The sequence below is a fragment of the Triticum aestivum genome, chromosome 6D (genome assembly GCF_018294505.1).
Source record: "Triticum aestivum cultivar Chinese Spring chromosome 6D, IWGSC CS RefSeq v2.1, whole genome shotgun sequence".
Lineage (NCBI taxonomy): Eukaryota > Viridiplantae > Streptophyta > Magnoliopsida > Poales > Poaceae > Triticum > Triticum aestivum.
Window position 1 is genome coordinate 420,170,374 of NC_057811.1, and position 25,413 is coordinate 420,195,786.

At 44.3% G+C, this 25,413-nt stretch overlaps 1 long non-coding RNA gene across 2 annotated transcripts; it reads right to left on the bottom strand.

Moving 5' to 3' along the window:
* Positions 1-5,437: 5,437 nt before the first annotated feature.
* Positions 5,438-24,413, bottom strand: LOC123141820 (uncharacterized). 2 transcript variants are annotated; one of them, XR_006470435.1, is made up of 3 exons: positions 24,403-24,413; positions 23,509-23,513; positions 5,438-5,560 (listed from the first exon to the last, which is right to left on the bottom strand). It is a non-coding gene; the product is annotated as an uncharacterized lncRNA (long non-coding RNA). The 2 variants fall into 2 exon arrangements; XR_006470434.1 differs by having other exon boundaries at positions 5,438-5,594.
* Between the last annotated feature and the right edge of the window lie 1,000 nt (positions 24,414-25,413).

The window sequence follows — 25,413 nt, forward strand, 5'->3', positions numbered from 1 at the left end:
TTTGCGATAAAAATTATTCGCAGATAGGTCCCTGGCCAAAAATAAACGAAAAAGAAAAATCTATCGGACGAACATCCGCTAACAGAGACGAAGGGGTGAATTCGTTCGTTAAAACGAACTAACGAACGAACGTTCACAAAATAACCTAAACCGAAAAAAACCGAATCTAGAAAAAAATCTAGGGTTAAAAAACCCGGCGGTTTTACCTAAAACCGGAAAAAAGTCCGGCGGCGAGATCCGGCGGGCGGCGAGGCGGGGCGACGTGGGGCGGCGGCGGCGGCGTGCGGCGCTGGCGGCGGAGGTGGTGCGGTGCGGGATGAGGCGAGGGGCGGCGGCGGCGGGTATTTATAGGGGAGGGGGCGAGGCCGGCTTGCGGGAGGGGGCGACGCGGGCGGCTCGGACTCAGAGTCCGGCGGAGTCCGCCGCGAGCACGGCGGGGAAGGCGGCGGCGCGACGGGCCGGCTGGGCCTTCGGCCCAGTGCAGTCCGAGAATTTTATTTTATTTTTTAAAAATAAATTCTGCCGAAAGGAAAAATCCTAAATAAATATAAAAAAATTCTAAAAATGCCAAAAACAATTTTCACCATCTAAATAAAATATTTAGAAAAAAGTGAACATTTTCTTAGCCTAAAAATGCAATTTTGAAAATGCATATTTTTCTAATTCAAATAAAATAGCAATAAAATCCAAATAAAATTATTTATTTGGTTTTAAATATTTTTCCTCCAATATTTCTTTTATTTTGGAGAAGTCATATTATCTCCTCTCATTTATTTTTATATTGGAAATATTTAGGGAGAAAAAATAATTAAAACCAAAATGATCCCCTTTTCAATATTTGAGAAAAATTCAAATATGAAAATAAAACGAAATCCCCAACTCTCTCCGTGGGTCCTTGAGTTGCTTAGAATTTCTAGGATCAAAACCAAAATGCAAATAAAATATGATATGCATATGATGACCTATGTATAACATTGCAAATTGAAATTTTGGGATGTTACAAACCTACCCCCCTTAAGATGAATCTCGCCCTCGAGATTCGGGTTGGCTAGAAAATAGGTGTAGGTGGTCTTTCCGTAGGTCTTCCTCTCGTTCCCAGGTGGCTGCATCCTCGGTATGGTGGCTCCACTAAACTTTGCAAAACTTGATAACCTTGCTGCGTGTGACTCGGCTGGCAAACTCGAGAATCTTGACTGGTTTCTCCTCGTAGGTCAGATCACTATCCAACTGAATTGCTTCCAGGGGCACTGTATCTCTCAGAGGAATATCGGCCATCTCAGCGTGGCACTTCTTCAACTGGGAAACGTGAAACACATCACGAACTCCTGACAGTCCTTCAGGTAACTCCAACTTGTAGGCCACTTCTCCCATATGTTCCAAAACTCGGTATGGTCCTACAAATATCGGGGATAACTTTCCCTTAACTCCAAAGCATTTAACTCCTCGCAGAGGTGACACTCGAAGATATGCTCTGTCTCCGATTTCATAGACTACCTCCTTGCGTTTTGAGTCTGCATAACTCTTCTGCCTGGACTGAGCTACCTTCAGTCTATCGCGAATCAACTTGACCTTCTCTTCGGACTCTTTGATCAAATCTAGTCCAAACAACTGGCGGTCTCCAACTTCATCCCACATCAACGGTGTCCTGCACCTCCTTCCATACAAAGCTTCGAAAGGTACCATCTTCAAACTGGCCTGGTAGTTGTTGTTGTATGAGAACTCCGCGTAGGGAAAATTATCATCCCAACTAGATCCATAATCTAGCGCACAAGCTCTCAACATGTCCTCCAGAATCTGATTGACTCTCTTGGTCTGTCCATCTGTCTGCGGATGAAAGGCTGTACTAAACTCTAGCCTGGTACCCAAAGTTTGGTGCAGCTGATTCCAAAACTTTGAAGTAAACTGTGTCCCTCTATCTGATACGATGGTCCTCGGAACTCCATGCAGACATACGATCCTGGTCATATATATCTTGGCCAACTTTGCACTTGTATAAGTGGTTTTCACTGGGATAAAGTGAGCCACTTTGGTCAAGCGATCAACTACTACCCAGATAGAATCATATCCCGATCGGGTCCTGGGCAATCCGGTGATGAAATCCATGCCAAGCTTGTCCCACTTCCATTCGGGTATTGGCATAGGCTGTAGTAATCCTGCTGGCTTCTGATGTTCTGCCTTCACTCTCTGACATACATCACATACTGCTACATACTCGGCAATATCCTTCTTCATACCAGTCCACCAGAAATGCTCCTTCAAATCCAAATACATCTTGGTGTTTCCGGGGTGTATCGAGTATGGCGAGTCATGGGCCTCCTGAAGTATTAACTTCTTGATCTCTGCATTATTTGGTACATAAACACGGTCCTCGAACCACAAGGTGTCGTGCTCATCTTCACGAAAACCTTTGGCTTTTCCTTCGCTCATTTTCTCCTTTATCTTAGCAATTTCATTGTCATCCTTCTAAGCTTCTCGAATCTTTCCCAACAATGTCGACTGAACCTCCATTGCTGCGACAAAACCTCTTGGGACTATCTCCAAACGTAGTTCCCTGAGATCTTCGGCTAACTCCTTTGGCAATCCTCCGCTTACGAGGGTATTGGCATAACTCTTCCGGCTCAAAGCGTCTCCTACGACATTGGCCTTGCCTGGGTGATAATGCAACTTCATATCATAATCCTTTATAAGCTCCAACCATCTCCTCTGTCTGAGATTTAGCTCATTCTGAGTGAAAATGTACTTCAAACTCTTATGATCCGTGTACACATCACAACGGTTTCCAATAAGAAAATGTCTCCAGGTCTTGAGTGCATGAACTACAACTGCTAACACCAAATCATGCGTGGCATAATTCAACTCATGCGGTCGAAGCTGTCGTGAGGCATATGAAACAACTCTTCCATCTTGCATAAGTACACCTCCAAGTCCTAAGCGAGAAGCATCGCAATACACTTGGAAATCCTTGCGTATATCCAGCAGAATCAGCACTGGGGCTGTAACTAGACGTTTCTTCAGCTCCTGAAAACTTGCCTCACATTCGTCTGTCCATTTGAACTTGGTGTCCTTCCTCAATAGCTCCGTCATAGGCTTCGCAATCTTAGAAAAATTCTCAATGAATCTCCGGTAATATCCCATGATTCCAAGAAAACTGCGGATCTCTCCAACTGAGGTGGGTGATTGCCAATCAGTGACTAACTTAACCTTGGTAGGATCCACGGCTATACCTTCTCGTGATATAACATGTCCAAGGAATCCAACTTCCTTCAAACCAAAACTCACATTTGCTGAACTTGGCATATAGCTGATGTTCCCTAAGCTTCTCGAGAACTAAACGCAAATGCTCCTTGTGTTCCTCTTCATTCTTCGAGTATACCAAAATATAATCAATGAACACCACGACAAACTTATCCAAGAACTCCATGAACACCTTATTCATCATACTCATGAAATAGGCAAGTGCATTAGTCAATCCAAATGACATAACCGTATACTCATATTGCCCGTACCTTGTGGTAAAAGCTGCCTTAGGTATATCCTGTTCTCGGATCTTCAGTTGGTGGTATCCTGATCGCAGATCGATCTTGGAAAATACTTTAGCTCCTTGCAACTGATCAAACAAATCATTGATCATTGGCAGTGGGTACTTGTTCTTGATCATCACTTCATCTAATGCCCGATAATCAACAACCATTCTCAAAGATCCATCCTTCTTCTCAACCAATAGCACTGGGGCTCCCCACGGTGACGAACTTCGTCGAATGTAACCTTTCTCCAATAACTCCTTAATCTGCTTCTTAATCTCCTCCAGATCATTAGCGGGGATCTGGTATGGTCTCTTCGATATCGGTCCGGTGCCTGGCAACAGCTCTATCAAAAACTCAATGTCTCAGTCCGGCGGCATGCCTGGTAATTCCTCTGGAAATACATCCGGACAATCCTTCACTACAGGCACTTCCTCCTGAACAACTCCTGAGAGGGAATTTACCTGGGTTCTCCCTGGAGCATGCCTGGATACATACTTAATCCTTTTTCCCTCCGGGGTGGTGAGCAGAATTGACCTACTAGCACAGTCAATGTTCCCTCCATACTTCGATAGCCAATCCATGCCTAGTATTATATCCAATCCTTGTGACTCCAAAATTATTAGGTCCGAGGGGAAAACATGGCTGCCTATGGTTAAGGGTAACCGATCACACCATCGGCTGGTCATATACTCTGCTCCTAGTGAGCTTACTAGCATGGGTGACCTAAGGGCTAAAGTGGGTAGCTTAAACTTGTCCACAAATCCCCTTGGTATGTATGAATGCGATGCACCAGTATCAAAAAGAACGAGAGCGGTAAACGACTTAACCGAAAACTTACCGATAATTGCATCTGGTTGCTCTTCAACCTCCTCCACGTTAACGTGGTTCACTTGTCCCCTGTTGAAAGGGTTGGGCTTCTTCCCAGAGCTTCCATTGCCATTTCCATTCTTTGCTTCAGAACACTCAGTGGCATAGTGTCCAGTCTTCCCGCACTTGAAACAAGTAATGTGACTTAAATCCTTCTTGGCGGGTGTTGCTGGGTTAGAGCAGTTCTGGTTACTGCCTGCTCCATTCCCATTTCCATTCTTGGGGCCACTGTGGTTATGCGAACTTCCTCCACTGTGCGTATATCCTCCCGAGTTCGGGGTAAAACGAGGCTTGTGCTGAGCTCCTGAATTGTACTTCCCTTGTCCATACTTCCTCTTACGGCTCTCAATCTGTTGCTACTTCCCTTCAATCATAAGAGCCTTGTCTACAACTCCTGGCAGCGGCGGCGGCGGCAGCAGTGGCGGCGGCGGGCGCGGGCTGCAGCGGCGGGCGGCGCTGGCGGCGGAGGTGGTGCGGTGCGGGACGAGGCGAGGGGCGGCGGCGGCGGCGGGTATTTAAAGAGGGGGGGGCGAGGCCGGCTTGCGGGAGGGGGCGACGTGGGCGGCTCGGAGTCCGCCGCGAGCACGAGGGGAAAGGCGGCGGCGCGACGGGCCGGCTGGGCCTTCAGCCCAGTGCGGTCCGGAATTTTTTTAAATAAATTCCGCCGAAAGAAAAAATCCTAAATAAATAAAAACAAATTATAAAAATGTCAAAAACAATTTTCACCGTCTAAATAAAATATTTAGAACAAAGTGAACATTTTCTTGGCCTAAAAATGCAATTTTGAAAAATGCATATTTTTCTAATTCAAATAAAATAGCAATAAAATCCAAATAAAATTATTTATTTGGTTTTAAATATTTTTCCTCCAATATTTCTTTTATTTTGGATAAGTCATATTATCTCCTCTCATTTACTTAGAATGGGATTCCAACTCAGCACCTTTTGTTTTGAGATTTTGAGAAGAGTTGCTCTTTGGAGAGCACAGTATGATGAAAGTTGTAAGCTGTGTTCGGGGGGGAGTTATTGTCTATCGTTGGCCTCTACCGCGGCTGCTGGCACAGAGTTAGCCGATGCTTATTCCTCAGATACCGTCATTGTTTCTTCTCCGAGAATAGAAGTTGACGACCCGTAGGCCTTCCACCTCCACGCGGCATTGCTCCGTCAGGCTTTCGCCCATTGCGGAAAATTCCCCACTGCTGCCTCCCGTAAAGATAAGCAAGACTAAAAAAAATTCGTCGGAATAGCGGAATACAAAATTAAGAAACGCAAAAAAATAAAGGGGAATCTCACCCCCTTCTTTATCATAAAGAAAAGATCTATTTTAAAACTTCTTTAGGATCCCCAGGCCTCATTAGCCCATACTGCTCCACAAAGAATACCTACGGTTAAAAGGGTAAATCCTAGGCTAATGACACGATAACTCCAAGAATCCAAACGCTCCAATCCTTTTTTCCTTCCTTGAATCCTTTAGTTTTAGTCAGTTCATGAAAATTTTTATACTATTAATTTCTTTTTATCCATAATGGATTTACCTGGACCAATACATGAGATTCTTATGCTATTTTTATATTGGAAATATTTAGGGAGAAAAAATAATTAAAACCAAAATGATCCCCTTTTCAATATTTGAGAAAAATTCAAATATGAAAATAAAATTAAATCCCCAACTCTCTCTGTGGGTCCTTGAGTTGCTTAGAATTTCTAGGATCAAAACCAAAATGCAAATAAAATATGATATGCATATGATGACCTATGTATAACATTCCAAATTGAAAATTTGGGATGTTACAAGATCAAGATTACCTCATTCATGGCAGCCACACCATCTCTTTCTGCCTCTAGTAGAGCCTCAAGAACTATAATATTTGTGCTCAGACTGCTCTTTGGCGGTGTTGCCTCTGAACTGCTACCATCTGGTAACATGGATAGCGCACTGCTTCAACAAATAGATTCTGGGTTGTACATTGTGTCCTAGTGTGAACGACATCCTGAAAGGTTTCCGCTGGACATAAGTAAGAGATAGTTATCGCATGATCCAGGCAGTAAGCTTACATGGTAAATGACATATGAATTATTGCCGAGCATGGCAAGCTATATTTAAATGGTTCGAAGCAGCATCAACCGAAAAGAAATTAAAATGGTTAGGTGAAACTACGGATGTAAGTGGCAAATAAACGACATCTGCCAGTCCCATCTAGTTAGTTTTTGCTAGCTCCCTAGTTCATTTTCCTCAAAAAACAAAAACTCTTTTTAACTATCATACCACTAGTGGACTTTAATCGGGATTAGATGGGATCCAGTTGACATCCCTAGTTGAAAGGGAGTGTACCACCGCTATATTTAAGTTGCCAAGGCATCTAAGCAGTTGAAATAATCTGAGAAAGCACTTAACAGTGTGGCCTCATAAAAACTACGAAGACAGTCTTGTGATGAAGTTCATAGGAAAAGTTAAGGACTCAAATGAACTAGGCATGCATTTCTTTACGATAGTACAACTGGCACTGCTGAAATATTGGCCAACTCAGGTATAGCCTAACAAGTAACAAACAAGCATTCGAATCAAGCAATACGACAAAGCAGACAACTGAACTATTTGTAATTCTGTAGGATTACATGTTGAGAGCACAAGCCAAGAAAGCATCCCACACGCATTACATTTCACATGTACTAAAACACACTTGCTTACCATATGTTGTTGTGAAGCCTCGCTGTTGTTGCAATGTATTTTGAAGATATCGTCAGCATCCCGTGGTTGCAAATCCAGTTGTTGTAGTTTATTCTGCACCCTCTATTTAGGTAAAATTAATTTTAATTGCATGCACTGGTTCGAATTGATCATCAATGGTTCATCTAAACTAATGAAAGAAGGGTGTGTGCTTACACACCAATATATCTGCTTCACTCTATTTTTATGCTTGTTCTGGGTGCCAACCCCAAAAGAACAAATATTTTGCTTGATGGGGTTGGCAGCTCCATAATTAATAGAAGCATCAAATTAGTCATGCAACTTGGGAAGATCAAGAACGCACAAAAAAGTAATGAACAGAGGCTCGGAGTAGTTATGTAATAGCTAGGATGAGAAAATGTAGGGTAAAACAAACAAAAAGCAGCGGAACCACATGCTAGTTTGCTGATGTCTAATTAAGCATAGAGAACATGAAGTGGTCTGATGGAACCAACAGGCGGCATCAGAACCACACCATTATCATAAATATAGTATGCAAGAAGTAAAATAGTAGGTAGTGATATCTAGGAAGTACGGTAATACTTAGGAGAAAACTAAAGCATTGTAACTATATGTGCACTGGTTTGTAATTTAGCACATGTAACATGTTCACTGCCATAAGTATGGCCCTACAGGTGCAAGCAGAATAACACGTCTCATGAAAAATTGAATAATGCCCTGAAGAAATTCAAAGGTGCGGTGCTTACGTTAAGAAAGTGAACGTAGGCACCGGCTGTTGGATAATAGTACCTGATTCTCGGCGGCGTATGGGTATTGTTGTCATACTTGATAGCTAAGGATCGTCGATGGTGCTCATGTTGCGGTTGATTTTGGGCCGGTTGTCGCCGTTGTTGAAGCGGCTCCGGTGCTTCGGTTGCGGCGCCTGCCGACATACAAGAAGCTCATCTGTGATAAGTGAACAGTTCCACGATAAAGAAGAGAAAAACTGAAGGGGTACAAATCAAAATAACCTGACGAGGCTGCGGCGTCAGTAAAGCAGGGTCAGTGGAGTTGAATATGGCGTCCGTGGAGCGGGTCCGGTGCAGTGGACGAAGGCGTCGGCGAAGCACATCCGGCATGGTGTACAGTGCTTTCGGTGAGGCGGATCTGTTGCGGCGGACGAGTGCTTGTATGAAGGGCCAGCGATGGGGCGGACGAGGGAGTCAGTGAAGGGCCTATACTGTGGTGGACGAGGGCGCCGGTTAAGCAGATCCGGTGCGGTGGACCATGATGGCGGTCAAGGAGATTTGGAGCGGTGGACAAGCCAGTCACTGAAGCAGCTCCAGTGAAGTGGTGAATTGGCAGTTGGGGGTTCCAAGGTGCGGAAGGTAGATCCGGCGGGGTGTGAGGTCCACTGCTGTGGCGGAGGACTAGATTCGGCGGCTTGGCATGGTTGGGGGGGTCGAGGAGGGGAAGTGGAGGGGCTCTGGGGAAGAATGTTGGGGGCAAAGAGGGGAAAATAATGGAGTTAGCAAAGCAGCCCTTTTCCGTTCATGTGGCAGGGGTAAAACAGGAATATCACATGGCTAAACTTTTGGGCGCGAGATATTTCGATGTGAGCAGGAAGTTTGAAAGCTTTTGGCGCCTGAAATTAAGTGTTCTGCTCTTATACGACCGACTATGATATCATGGCCGAGAATTTATTTGTTTTGCATGCAAAAGAAAAGTGCAAGTTTTGAAAATCAATGTCTCCAACTCGAAACTTAGATTGTCCATTCAATTCAAATATGGATCATTGAGCTAGTACAAGCAAATACCATCATACGGTCCAATTCAAATGAAATTCCAAATGTGTCTATCCTAAATATGATGACAAAAGCAAAATGTGTATGTGTATGAATAAAGTGGATGATTATAAAGTTTGAACATGCCCGTATGTGTATATCTCTAGGTTTGATATATGAATTTGAAATCACGAAATCCCGACTTAAAAAATGTACCTTCGTTTAAATGAATTACAAAAGCTAATGATGGAGTCGAATTCCAAAATTCCAATCTTTCGTTTGTAATTCTGGTAGTTTAAGGTATATCACACATGTTCAAAAATATTGTTATCTCATAGTCCAAACTGTGAAACAAATTGATCAACCATGAGTGCACACACTGTTGACCATATATATCTCAATTATGCTAATGTCCCTCAAATATAGACACCTCACTCTTTATCTGAAGCCACACCCCCCGCCCCCCACACAAGTCGTTCTCTCCCCCGGACACGAACACACGAGCACATTAACACCCCCTCTCTTCTAAAGTCCGGACCCCAATATAGGTCTCTATCACTTTGTCTCTCGGGCATGCACACATTTCCCCCACTCTCTAGGTCTCCCAGCATCTCTCTTTCCCAAGCACACGCACTATATAGAGTGTATCTTTCCCATACACAAAATGTCGCCCCCAAATGTCTATCTCCCTAGTTATGTGGTTCTCGTACACTCACCTCACACACCACCCCCACTGCAAACAAGCACACTTTGTCTCCTTGTGCACCACTCTCCTCTTTTTCTATCTCTCCCACATGCGGACCCGCCCCAGCTCCTTCCCTGTATACATATATGTCGTGACTCTTTCCATAGCTCCCTAATGTATCATCGTTCTCAATCTCGCACGTTGTTCTCTACACCATCTATTCTAGATCTCTCATGAAGTCCCTACCACACACACAATGACTCTCTTCCCTTGCGTTTCCGTACATAGGCCACTTTCGAACAACATCAACATTGTCTCCCTATCTATACGCCACTTCTGCACACAAACGACCCCTCTCTCTCTCTCTCCCCCTCTTCCTCTCTCTCTCCCACACTAGCTCTCTCTCTCGCTCTCAGACCCCTCTCCCACACACACTCGATGTCTCTTCCAAATAGTCTGCTCCCCGCCCGCACCCATGCTATCCTGCTACTACACATGCCTTTGTCTCTCTTTGACACACATGTCACACCATTCCCCCTTCCCTATACTAGGTTTACATCATTAGTGGTTTCTCTTCTCCACATACACACACTCCCTCTCACACACACACGCACGCACAAACACACACAGACACGCACAAACACCCATCTATCTGGATCCTTCTTTTAAGACACACACCCTTGCATATTCTCTCCAGCTCTAGGTATGTATATACCCCCCCTCTGTAGCTCAGATGCACACCAAAATTCTCTATCTCTCTAACTCACACATCTCTCCCATGTCCGCATGTGTATCTCACACACTCACTCTCTAATTATGTCTATGTGTCTCCATGTTACACAACACAAAGCCCCATGCACATGTCTCTCTCTATCCTCCACACAAAGAGACACAAAGAATCTCTTATCATTGCCTCAGTCTCTACACATATCACACACGCACGCTGCCTCTCTCACACACACGCTCAACAAAGGTTTTCTCGTGAATAACTTACCGTCTATTCATCAACAGTCGTCGCAGTACGGCGAACACGAGACGTGAAAAAGAATAAATCTACACGTGCATAGACAACCTAGTACGAATACTAGGACTAGAGCAAGCCGAAAGCGCGTCGCCGTCACCCCCTCCTTATCGGTGATAGGAAAACCTTTGTTTTACACAGTCGAGAAGTCATTGTGCTAAGGCCCCACATGCTGAGCCATTGAATAGAATGTAGATCCAAGTTTACGGAAACAAGTATCGATAATACGTTTGTATGTCCATACTTATATTTCTGCTCTTATAAAAAAACCGAGTTGGTGATGATGGTACGCCTGCCATCTTGCAATATAGACCGTCCGATCTATATCTGACGGATAGAAATTAAACTAAAAGATACCCGCACCTCTCTCCACCTTTGCAGACAAGGCCTTCCCTCGTTCATCCTTATCTCCAACAACCTCATTGTTGAGAAATTTAAAAAGGAAGCCTCTGGAACAAACTGGCATGGTGGTCGCTGCCGGTGTCGTCCATCCCCATCCCTCGGCTCAGTCCGACCACCAATCACCATCACGCCCCACTCCTCCTCACCTTATGTCTCCTCTTTCTCGAGATATCATTAGTTTTTACACATGGGATTACTCCCGCATGGGTCAATCACAACAGGTGTTTTATAAAAAATGCATCTTGATGTTCCGTGCAATGCACGGACATCTTGCTAGTACTCCTACAGAAGACTTAGTTGGTGATGACGGTGTGTCTGCCATCCGTCATTTCTAACCATTAGATCTACATCTAACGACCGTGAGGTAAGTTGTTGCCTTTTCTCATCAACATCCCACTTCTCGACCAATTTGCATAAAAACCCATAATTAGTACCTTAAAACCAACCACATCCCCCCCTCGCCTCACCAAAACAGCCCAAGGAATATATTCTGATTGAAACATAATATATCTCTAGTGATATATGTATATCAAAATTAGGGTGTTTTCTATCAAGTTTGTGAATAAGTACTAATTATGATCTGTTGTAACGCACGTGAACATTGTTAGTACTTCCAATCATGCAAAAAATTCTAGTATTTCCATAGTTTCGAGTTTTCCATCAAGTTATTAGTCACTCATGGTTGATATTTAGTTTCAAGTACGTACACATAGGCACTATGTAACTAGTCGTGCTTATTGGCTTCCAAAGCTTAACTTTCACTCCTACTTACAGTATGTAGAGTATTTAACAAAAAACCACCACTTTCAACCAGCCCTAGGAAGAAACTATTGTACAAAAAATAGCAAAAACATACCCCAAATTTCTTAATCCGCGTGAAAAAACTACTACCTAGTGCTGATTAGGCTTGTTTAAACCCGTTTCTGACAGGGTTGGCCCACACGTCCGTGACGACGAGGCAGCTTAAACCAACATATCTTGTTTGACCGTTGACACGAGGGACCCAATCTGACATTCTATCCTGTTCTTCCTCCTCAAATCATTATTTTTCCTGAACATTACTTGAAATAGTACTGATGCGTGTTCGTCGGTGGCACCGGTGATGAGCAAGTTGGCCGCTGCTCCGCCGGACGGGCCGTACACCACGCTGGCCTCTGCACAGGTTGGCTGGCTGGCCCGAGCGTGACTCACGCGCGAGCAAGCCGCTGCACTGGCCTTCGCTCAAACCAGATGGCTGGCCTTAGCGCGGGAGCGCGAGCAAGCTGCCGCACCGCCGTGCCAACCTAGCTAGCAAACCTTGTAGACAAGCAGCTGGATGCAACCAGCAGGGTGTGTGCTATCTTGGCTAGCTAGCGGCCGCGAGCACCTGACGGAGCTGGCATCCAGGCTGCCGCAAGATGGGCTCCGCACCGCCGGCGGTTTTGACCTCGCCTTCTGCCCGCGGCGGTAGCTGCGTCCAATGGCCGAGGATGACTAGGTGGACGGGCCAGAGGTAGGAGGTCACTTCGGGATTTTTGTCCAGACTGACATGTAGGTCCCACATGTCATAATGCCTAACTTACCGGTCGAATAGAAGGCGTTGACTTAAGGGGCGACATGGGTTAAAACGTGCCTATAACGGCACTTTGTAGAGTAGTCGTTTCTTGGTAGGGCTGGTTGGTAATGGCATGTACAGTGGTTGATAAGGTAGTCTTATCTTAAGTCTGCCACGTATGCAAGTGGTAGTAGTTTCTTGGCATTATTAGTGGTTTCTTGTAAGGAACAATGTACAAGCGACAAAAGGCGATTCTAGGTTGCGTTGTACTCCAACGAGTACTACTAGTGGTCGTGGGAGTGTATAGCTCGTTTTGTGGGTTCGATCCCGGCCGAATGCACAACTGCCTTTTTTTAAATAGTAACTTTGCTATGAGCCAATATTGTACACTGGTAGTTTGACTTTTGAAGTCGAACGGACGTGTCGCACCACAATCTGGGTGCACTGAATAGCCCAGCCACATGAACGGGTTTTCCCTCCCATCATCTTGTGGCTCGCGTACTAGAGTAGTACTCCTATATATCAATTCACACCATGCAAAGTTTCTCGCCTGCGTGCTCGCCCTAGCCGCACCTCGCTTGCAGCTTCCTCATCAGCTAGCATATTTAAACTAGCGCCTCCCAATTAAGCCCGAGGAGCCGGAAAAGCCTGGCGCGGCATTGGGAACTGTGCAATATGGCTCTGTACGTAAAGTGCTAGTACTCCACTACTCTGTAGTTTGTGGCGTTGCACGCATGGACTTCACTCCATTATCGGCTCTATAAAAGAAATTCCTCCTGACGTGATTTTTTTTGTTTTGAAACGGAGGCAAAATCTTTGCCTCATCGCATTCATAAAGAAGGGACTACTAACGAAGTTTGACGAGATCCATTACACCTCCACAAATGGAAGCGAAAAGCCTAGTCTCGATGTATCAAATAACTCAAATGTTCTGCCCCCGCAGTAACCGTCGCTGTAAATAGGCTACTAGTGTGTGCGTGAGAGGAGCGGCTTAGTAGGCCAGCTACGCGCTTGAATAGAGCACGGAGAGTACCAACTACGCAGGTGTACTTTCCCTGCATTGATAGTACAACGATGGTTCTAGAGAACAGTAGTACCCTCCACTTCCAACTATAGCTCCTTAGCCCTGAGATTCAAGAGTTCAAAACTGGTGCACTATAGAAGTACTCCCTCCGTCTAGGTGTTAAGTCACCTTACGAGAACCATATAATCCCAAAACACTTAGGCACGGTACATTAACTCCCTCCTCATTTATTGTTCTTGACATATCAACTAATAAGAGATGTGGGTCGTGCATGCTTTCAATAACTTGAGACTACCAAACATGACATGTAGTGGTTAGTTCATTGCATGCAAATCTATTAATTAGCAAAAAACATTAAGTTCTCTCGTTTTCCCCTCTGCCTTGGTCACGGTGCACAACCTAAGATGACTTATACACCTAGACAAAGGGAGTACAGTACATCGCACTACTAGTTGAGAAAGTAGTACTAGTACTGCTACAGTACGAGTACGTAGTAAATAATAGCCTCAGCATCGTGGGACATGAGGCACTACCACTATGCGTGCCCGCATAATTTCCTTAGCAAAGGGACGAGGCCCTGCGGTTACTACACTATTATCTACTCCTCATGAGTTTCCCTCCCCCCGAAGAGAAGGCAGTTCGTCGCTGCTCCCACGGATATTCACCAGGCAGTTCTACTCCTCGTTGGTTATGGGAGACCTTGGACGATGATCCTCTGGGAGAAATCGCACGCCGCTCCGACGTCCTCACCGCCACAAGACTCGGTGCTTCATGCACCAACTTTTTTAAGACGGTGCTTAAACAGGCTTGGGAAAAGGCCATGCTTGTTGGTCTTCCATGCGTCCTCGAGGAGAAGGTTCTTCTATGGGACAATCCTTCGAACAGTTCACTGCTCCCTGGCCATGGTTGCACGTTGACTACGCTAGAGTTGCCGACGTTGAGAGGTAGTCGGATTTTGTCCGATGAGCAGGTCAGTCATGGAGTTTGATCATGTTGTACTTAGTTATTCCGTCCCGTAAATTCTCTATTGCCCACCGTCTTATATATAGGTCTGGGTTGGTGCCAACGAAGATTGACTTGCATACCTCCGGCCGGATACCACCATCATTTTGCACAACATCCACAGCAGTGCGGCCGTTCCCGTAGACCACTTATCCACCATGGGATCGACCTTCCGGACTGGCTAGGCTTGAATACATATGATGATGCCTACATGAGATTGAAGAAGATAGCAATTGAGGACCCGCCGACAAAGCGACGCGGCTACGACGATTACTATCTCATCGCGGTGTTCGACATAAGGATTGCCATCAATACAAGAGGCAGTAACGGCAGAGGCTGGCGCATGTTGGCCGCGACAGATTTGTACCCCTACATGTTCGAAGACGCCGTGCGCCATGTAGGCCGCATCTTCGTGGTGACAAGCCAGTGGACTTGCTTCATCTGGTTGCCATCCTACAGTACGAGAGATTACAAACGGAATGCACAAACCATCATTTGCATCCCTAACGGTACTACATTATTTTGCAGGGACCAGTCATCCCCCGATCAAAATAAGATCACCGATCTTGGATGTGCATTTGCATCCATGATTCGGTCTAACCTGGAACCTTGTAGCTGACTTTGGCATATTGGGATCAACTATCTTAGCAATCGTTACCCATGGTACCCCTGATGTGCAACATGGTCGCAAAATCTACCACGATTGGACCGTCACCATCTACCCAGGTACTCCCTCCATCCGGTGAAGAGTGTACATTTGGGTTTAAAATTTGTCCACAAAAGAGTGTACTTCTATCTTCCCAATGCACTTTAAAGTATTTTCTCTCATCACACGGTAATCAAGACCAATAGCATTCTATACATAGTCTTCTTAACTTTTACATGCACTTAGCTCATTGGGGGTTGGGTAATTAAAGAGGAGAGAGATTGTGGCTTGCATCTTCTCAATGCATTTTTTACTCCACTCCATAATTTGTCCTACAATTTCTAGATGTACACTTTTCACCGGACGGAGGGAGTATTCCATTTTTTCATTGTTGTGTGTTAGAGTAGTAGAGTAGTACTTGTTAGTTATTTTATTTTCTTGACTGGGACATGTTTACTGTACTAGTAGTACAATTTAGTATTATATTTTTTAACCCTCCCGCCTTCTCTTTCATTGTTGTACTACTTACTAGTACTAGTAGGAGTACTTTTTACCTTGGAGGACGCGTATAGCTAGCTAGGCCCTTGAAGACTTAGACCCACTAGCTCCCACCATTTTTGTTTTTCCATGTCTTACTATCTCATCCATGTAGCCAAGAGTGGCTATATATAATAAGCCGGTTTTCTTACTTCCTCTATACCAGAGTAGTACTATTTGCTGCACAGTATTACTGACCGCCATATTTGAGCACAACATTATTATGCATGGACCTTGACTATGTACGTCACCATGTGTCCAGATCTGAGATGCCGCGTGTACCAAATGAACGACGCCGAGTTCGACCCCCGTGGTGCTACGTGGGTGCCGAGGAACACTCTTGGAGAGTACTAGCTCTTCGTTGGGGACAGCTACCCCATTGTGAAGCAGATGCCACCTTCGGTGCACGACAACGAAGGCCTGCCGTTCATGAAGCATGGTTGTGTCTTCAGTGCGCACCGCCGGATGAACGACATGCTGGGACACGCTATCCATGATTTATGCTGCTTCAGCTTGGATGAGTCTCCATCGTGTGGAACCGAACTAGAAAGTTGCAACAATGATTCCTGTTGCCCACCGCTATGGATCGTCCCATCCATGGAGAACACCTAGGACTGGAACCTGGAGGAGGACATGGAGCCCATCTATAACGTGTAAGTGGAGTATGGTAAATTGTGAACGGTAGCGCTGTGAATATATGTAGACTAGTCATGCACAAATTTATCACATGAAGTGGAGATGAACTTGTGTGGCATACTGGCATTTGTCCTTTAGAATTTATTACTAGTAAATGTGTTATGTGTACTTGCAACTTGTGTGGTTGTTGCACGGGCTCCAACACGCTCTTTAAGAAAAAGCTGGCACAACTTTTGATATAGGTGACGTGGCGGCATCATACAGTAGCATCGTTCGTTATAGTTGTAGTACTCCTACTAGGACGACAACTCCTATAAAACCTTGCGCTTGGCTCTTTGCCTCTTCGGGAGGTTCAATAGTTTGTACTCGTGTGAACCTTGCACTTGGCTCTTCGCCTCTTCGGAAGGTCCAACAATGATGATACTATAGTACAATATGCTTCTTGCAATCTGACACCAATTGAACTGCTGCACATCCACTGCGAGGGCGAGGAAGAGGGAGAGGGCGCTGTAGTCAAAACCCTCTCCTTGTCCCGCGAGCCACCGGGCGCGGGGGCGAGCGAGAGGGCGTAGTAAGAAGGCTGCCCCTTGTTCGGCGAGTTGATGAGACACAACAAAGCAATACTAGTCCATACTGTGTCCTTTCCGGTTAATATGGCTTAATTTGAAACGAGAAAAATACACTGGCGGTCAACGTATGTAACAATACGCTCTTTACGGTCACTATATAGTTTTGCGGTGATTACACGATCACTAGCTCATTGTAGAGCATCTATTGCACCCTACTGACCGGCCACATAGTCAATGTGGCACTTTGTTGACTGGTTAAATTGACACCTAGTTTCTGGGTCCAACCTGTCAGTTGGTAGAGCAAAGAAATCAGTTATGAAGGAAATATGCCCTAGAGGCAATAATAAAGTTATTATTTATTTCCTTATATCATGATAAATGTTTATTATTCATGCTAGAATTGTATTAACCGGAAACATAAAACATGTGTGAATACATAGACAAACAGAGTGTCACTAGTATGCCTCTACTTGACTAGCTCGTTGATCAAAGATGGTTAAGTTTCCTAGCCATTGACATGGGTTGTCATTTGATTAACGAGATCACATCATTAGGAGAATGATGTGATTGACTTGACCCATTCCATTAGCTTAGCACTCGATCGTTTAGTATGTTGCTGTTGCTTTCTTCATGACTTATACATGTTCCTATGACTATGAGATTATGCAACTCCCGTTTACCGGAGGAACACTTTGTGTGCTACCAAACGTCACAACGTAACTGGGTGATTATAAAGGTGCTCTACAGGTGTCTTCAAAGGTACTTGTTGGGTTGGCATATTTCAAGATTAGGATTTGTCACTCCGATTGTCGGAGAGGTATCTCTGGGCCCACTCAGTAATACACATCACTATAAGCCTTGCAAGCATTGTAACTAATGAGTTAGTTGCGGGATGATGTATTACGGAACGAGTAAAGAGACTTGCCAGTAACAAGATTGAACTAGGTATCGAGATACCGACGATCGAATCTCGGGCAAGTAACATACCGATGACAAAGGGAACAACGTATGTTGTTGTGCGGTCTGACCGATAAAGATCTTCGTAGAATATGTGGGAGCCAATATGAGCATCCAGGTTCCGCTATTGGTTATTGACCGGAGAGGTGTCTCGGTCATGTCTACATAGTTCTCGAACCCGTAGGGTCCGCACGCTTAACGTTACGATGACGGTTATATTATGAGTTTATGTGTTTTGATGTACCGAAGGAGTTCGGAGTTCCGGATGAGATCGGGGACATGATGAGGAGTCTCGAAATGGCCGAGACGTAAAGATCGATATATTGGACGACTATATTCGGACTTCGGAAAGGTTCCGAGTGATTCGGGTATTTTTCGGAGTACCCGAGAGTTACGGGAATTCGTATTGGGCCTTAATGGGCCATACGGGAAAGGAGAGAAAGGCCCCAAAGGGTGGCCGCACCCCTCCCCATGGACCAGTCCGAATTGGAATAGGGAAGGGGGGCGCCCCCTTCCTTCTTTCTCCTTCTCCCTTCCCTTTTCCTACTCCAACAAGGAAAGGAGGAGTCCTACTCCCGGTGGGAGTAGGACTCCCCCCTTGGCGCGCCCTCCTCCTTGGCCGGCGGCCTCCCCCTTGCTCCTTTATATACGGGGGCAGGGGGGCACCCCATAGACACAACAATTGCTCTATTGATCTCTTAGCCGTGTGCGGTGCCCCCCTCCACCATATTACACCGCGATAATATCGTAGCGGTGCTTAGGCGAAGCCCTGCGTCGGTAGAACATCATCATCGTCACCACGTCGTCGTGCTGACGAAACTCTCCCTCAACACTTGGCTTGATCGGAGTTCGAGGGATGTCATCGAGCTGAACGTGTGCTGAACTCGGTGGTGCCGTGCGTTCGGTACTTGATTGGTCGGATCGTGAAGACGTACGACTACATCAACCGCGTTGTGTTAACGCTTCCGCTTTCGGTCTACGAGGGTACGTGGACAACACTCTCCCCTCTCGTTGCTATGCATCACCATGATCTTGCGTGTGTGTAGGAATTTTTTTGAAATTACTACGTCCCCAACAGTGGCATCTGAGCCTGGTTTTATGCGTTGATGTTATATGCACGAGTAGAACACAAGTGAGTTGTGGGCGATATAAGTCATACTGCTTACCAGCATGTCATATTTTGGTTCAGCGGTATTGTGAGATGAAGCGGCCCGGACCGACATTACGCGTACGCTTACGCGAGACTGGTTTCACCGTTGCAAGCACTCGTTGCTTAAAGGTGACTGGCGGGTGTCTGTCTCTCTCACTTTAGTTGAACCGAGTGTGGCTACGCCCGGTCCTTGCGAAGGTTAAAACAGCACCAACTTGACAAACTATCGTTGTGGTTTTGATGCGTAGGGAAGAACGGTTCTTGCTAAGCCCGTAGCAGCCACGTAAAACTTGCAACAACAAAGTAGAGGACGTCTAACTTGTTTTTGCAGGGCATGTTGTGATGTGATATGGTCAAGACATGATGCTATATTTTATTGTATGAGATGATCATGTTTTGTAACCGAGTTATCGGCAACTGGCAGGAGCCATATGGTTGTCGCTTTATTGTATGAAATGCAATCGCCATGTAATTGTTTTACTTTATCACTAAGCGGTAGTGATAGTCGTAAAGGCAATAGTTGGCGAGACGACAACGATGCCACGATGGAGATCAAGGTGTCGCGCCGGTGACGATGGTGATCATGACGGTGCTTCGGAGATGGAGATCACAAGCACAGGATGATGATGGCCATATCATATCACTTATATTGATTGCATGTGATGTTTATCTTTTATGCATCTTATCTTGCTTTGATTGATGGTAGCATTATAAGATGATCTCTCACTAAAATTTCAAGATAAAAGTGTCCTCCCTGAGTATGCACCGTTGCGAAAGTTCTTCGTGCTGAGACACCACGTGATGATTGGGTGTGATAGGCTCTACGTTCAAATACAACGGGTGCAAAACAGTTGCACACGCGGAATACTCAGGTTAAACTTGACGAGCCTAGCATATGCAGATATGGCCTCGGAACACTGAGACCGAAAGGTCGAGCGTGAATCATATAGTAGATATGATCAACATAGTGATGTTCACCGTTGAAACTACTCCATCTCACGTGATGATCGGACATGGTTTAGTTGATATGGATCACGTGATCACTTAGAGGATTAGAGGGATGTCTATCTAAGTGGGAGTTCTTAAGTAATATGATTAATTGAACTTAAATTTATCATGAACTTAGTCCTGATAGTATTTTGCAAATTATGTTGTAGATCAATAGCTCGCGTTGTTGCTTCCCTGTGTTTATTTTTGATATGTTCCTAGAGAAAAATTATGTTGAAAGATGTTAGTAGCAAAGATGCGGATTGGATCCGTGATCTGAGGATTATCCTCATTGCTGCACAGAAAAATTATGTCCTTGATGCACCGCTAGGTGACAGACCTATTGCAGGAGCAGATGCAGACGTTATGAACGTTTGGCTAGCTCAATATGATGACTACTTGATAAGTTTAGTGCACCATGCTTAACGGCTTAGAATCGGGACTTCAAAGACGTTTTGAACGTCATGGACCATATGAGATGTTCCAGGAGTTGAAGTTAATATTTCAAGCAAATACCCGAGTTGAGAGATATGAAGTCTCCAACAAGTTCTATAGCTAAAAGATGGAGGAGAATAGCTCAACCAGTGAGCATGTGCTCAGATTGTCTGGGTACTACAATCGCTTGAATCAAGTGGGAGTTAATCTTCCAGATAAAATAGTGATTGACAGAATTCTCTAGTCACCATCACCAAGTTAGTAGAACTTCGTGATGAACTATAGTATGCAAGGGATGACGAAAGTAATTCCCGAGCTCTTCGCGATGCTGAAATCGACGAAGGTAGAAATCAAGAAAGAGCATCAAGTGTTGATGGTTAACAAGACCACTAGTTTCAAGAAAAGGGCAAAGGGATAGAAGGGGAACTTCAAGAAGAATGGCAAGCAAGTTGCTGCTCAAGTGAAGAAGCCCAAGTCTGGATCTAAGCCTGAGACAAAGTGCTTCTACTGCAAAGGGACTGGTCACTGGAAGCAGAACTACCCCAACTATTTGGTGGATAAGAAGGATGGCAAAGTGAACAAAGGTATATTGGATATACATGTTATTGATGTGTACTTTACTAGTGTTTATAGCAACCCCTCGGTATTTGATACTGGCTCAGTTGCTAAGAGTAGTAATTCGAAACGGGAGTTGCAGAATAAACAGAGACTAGTAAAAGGCGAGGTGACGATGTGTGTTGGAAGTAGTTCCAAGATTGATATGATCATCATTGCACACTCCCTATACTTTCGGGATTAGTGTTGAAACTAAATAAGTGTTATTTGGTGTTTGCGTTGAGCATGAATATGATTTGATCATGTTTGTTGCAATACGGTTATTCATTTAATTAGAGAATAATTGTTGTTCCGTTTACATGAATAAAACCTTCTCTGGTCATACACCCAATAAAATGGTTTGTTGGATCTCGATCGTAGTGATAAACATATTCATAATATTAAAGCCAAAAGATGCAGAGTTGATAATGATAGTGCAACTTATTTGTGGCACTGCCGTTTAGGTCATATCGGTGTAAAGCGCATGAAGAAACTCCATAATGATGGACTTTTGGAATCACTTGATTATGAATCACTTGGTACTTGCGAACCGTGTCTCATGGGCAAGATGACTAAAACACCGTTCTCCGGAACTATGGAGAGAGCAACTGATTTGTTGGAAATCATACATACAGATGTATGTGGTCCGATGAATATTGAGGCTCGTGGCAGATATCGTTATTTTCTCACCTTCACAGATGATTTGAGCAGATATGGGTATATCTACTTAATGAAACATAAGTCTGAAACATTTGAAAAGTTCAAAGAATTTCAGAGCGAAGTTGAAAATCATCGTAACAAGAAAATAAAGTTTCTACGATCAGATCATGGAGGAGAATATTTAAGTTACGAGTTTGGCCTACATTTGAAACAATGCGGAATAGTTTCGCAACTCACGCCACGCGGAACACCACAACATAATGGTGTGTCCGAACATCGTAATCGTACTTTACTAGATATGGTGCGATCTATGATGTCTCTTACCGATCTACCACTATCGTTTTGGGGTTATGCATTAGAGACAGCTGCATTCACGTTAAATAGGGTACCATCTAAATCCGTTGAGACGACATCTTATAAACTGTGGTTTGGCAAGAAACCAAAGTTGTCGTTTCTTAAAGTTTGGGGTTGCGATGCTTATGTGAAAAGGTTTCATCCTGATAAGCTCAAACCCAAATCGGAGAGATGTGTCTTCATAGGATACCCAAAGGAGACAGTTGGGTACACCTTCTATCACAGATCTGAAGGCAAGACATTCGTTGCTAAGAATGGATCCTTTCTAGAGAAGGAGTTTCTCTCGAAAGAAGTGAGTGGGAGGAAAGTAGAACTTGATGAGGTAACTGTACCTGCTCCCTTATTGGAAAGTAGTTCATCACAGAAATCTGTTCCGGTGACTCCTGCACCAATTAGTGAGGAAGTTAATGATGATGATCATGTAACTTCAGATCAAGTTACTACCAAACCTCGTAGGTAAACCAGAGTGAGATCCACACCAGAGTGGTACGGTAATCCTATTCTGGAGGTCATGTTATTTGACCATGACGAACCTACGAACTATGAGGAAGCGATGATGAGCCCAGATTTCGCGAAATGGCTTGAGGCCATGAAATCTGAGATGAGATCCATATATGAAAACAAAGTATGGACTTTGGTTGACTTGCCCGATGATCGGCAAGCCATAGAAAATAAATGGATCTTTATGAGGAAGACGGACGCTGATAGTAGTGTTACTATCTACAAAGCTAGACTTGTCGAAAAAAGGTTTTTTTTGACAAGGTTCAAGGTGTTGACTACGATGAGATTTTCTCACTCGCAGCGATGCTTAAGTCTGTCTGAATCATGTTAGCAATTGCCGCATTTTATGAAATCTGGCAAATGGATAAACAAAACTACATTCCTTAATGGATTTATTAAAGAGAGTTGTATATGATGCAACAGGAGGTTTTGTCAATCCTAAAAGTGCTAACAAAATATGCAAGCTCCAGTGATCCATTTATGGACTGGTGCAAGCATCTCAGAGTTGGAATATACGCTTTGATAAGTTGATCAATGGATATAGTTTTATACAGACTTGCGGTGAAGCCTGTATTTTCAAGAAAGTGAGTGGGAGCACTACAGCATTTCTGATAAGTATATGAGAATGACATATTGTTGATCGGAAATAATGTAGCATTATTCTGCAAAGCATAAAGGAGTGTTTGAAAGGAGTTTTTAAAGAAAGACCTCGGTGAAGCTGCTTACATATTGAGCATCAAGATCTATAGAGATAGATCAAGACGCTTGATAAGTTTTTCAGTGAGTATATACCTTGACAAGATTTTGAAGCAGTTCAAAATGGAACAGTCAAAGAAAGAGTTCTTGCCTGTGTTACAAGGTGTGAAATTGAGTAAGACTCAAAGCCCGACCACGGCAGAAGATAGAAAGAGAATGAAAGTCATTCCCTATGCCTTGGCCATAGGTTCTATAAAGTATGCCATGCTGTGTACCAGATCTATTGTATACCCTACACTGATTTTGGCAAGGGAGTACAATAGTGATCTAGGAGTAGATCACTGGACAGCGGTCAAAATTATCCTTAGTGGAATAAGGATATGTTTCTCGATTATGGAAGTGACAAAAGGTTCGTCGTAAAGGGTTACGTCGATGCAAGTTTTGACACTAATCTAGATGACTCTAAGTCTCGGTCTAGATACATATTGAAAGTGGGAGCAATTAGCTAGAGTAGCTCCGTGCAGAGCATTGTAGACATAGAAATTTGCAAAATACTTACGGATCTGAATGTGACAGACCCGTTGACTAAAATTATCTCACAATCAAAACATGATCACACCTTAGCACTCTTTGGGTGTTAATCACATAGCGATGTGAACTAGATTATTGACTCTAGTAAACCCTTTGGGTGTTGGTCACATGACAATGTGAACTATGGGTGTTAATCACATGGTGATGTGAATTATTGATGTTAAATCACATGGCGATGTGAACTAGATTATTGACTCTAGTGCAAGTGGGAGACTGAAGGAAATATGCCCTAGAGGCAATAATAAAGTTATTATTTATTTCCTTATATCATGATAAATGTTTATTGTTCATGCTAGAATTTTATTAACCAGAAACATAATACATGTGTGAATGCATAGACAAACAAAGTGTCACTAGTATGCCTCTACTTGACTAGCTCGTTGATCAAAGATGGTTAAGTTTCCTAGCCATTGACATGGGTTGTCATTTGATTAACGAGACCACATCATTAGTAGAATGATGTGATTGACTTGACCCATTCCGTTAGCTTAGCACTCGATCGTTTAGTATGTTGCTATTGCTTTCTTCATGACTTATACATTTTCCTATGACTATGAGATTATGCAACTCCCGTTTACCGGAGGAGCACTTTGTGTGCTACCAAACGTCACAACGTAACTGGGTGATTATAAAGGTGCTCTACAGGTGTCTCCAATGGTACTTGTTGGGTTGGCGTATTTCAAGATTAGGATTTGTCACTCCGATTGTCGGAGAGGTATCTCTGGGCCCACTAAGTAATACAGATCACTATAAGCCTTGCAAGCATTGTAACTAATGAGTTAGTTGCGGGATGATGTATTACGGAACGAGTAAAGAGACTTGCCAGTAACAAGATTGAACTAGGTATCGAGATACCGACGATCGAATCTCGGGCAAGTAACATACCGATGACAAAGGGAACAACGTATGTTGTTATGCGGTCTGACCGATAAAGATCTTCGTAGAATATTTGGGAGACAATATGAGCATCCAGGTTCCGCTATTGGTTATTGACCGGAGAGGTGTCTCGGTCATGTCTACATAGTTCTCGAACCCGTAGGGTCCGCACGCTTAACGTTACGATGACGGTTATATTATGAGTTTATGTGTTTTGATGTACCGATGGAGTTTGGAGTTCCGGATGAGATCGGGGACATGACGAGGAGTCTCAAAATGGCCGAGACATAAAGATCGATATATTGGACGACTATATTCGGACTTCGGAAAGGTTCCGAGTGATTCGGGTATTTTTTGGAGTACCGGAGAGTTACGGGAATTCGTATTGGGCCTTAATGGGCCATACGGGAAAGGAGAGAAAGGCCCCAAAGGGTGGCTGCACCCCTCCCCATGGACCAGTCCGAATTGGACTAGGGAAGGGGGCGCCCCCTTCCTTCTTTCTCCTTCTCCTTTCCCTTTTCCTACTCCAACAAGGAAAGGAGGAGTCCTACTCCCGGTGGGAGTAGGACTCCCCCCTTGGCGCGCCCTCCTCCTTGGCCGGCGGCCTCCCCCTTGCTCCTTTATATACGGGGGCAGGGGCACCCCATAGACACAACAATTGATCTATTGATCTCTTAGCCGTGTGCGGTGCCCCCCCCACCATATTACACCTC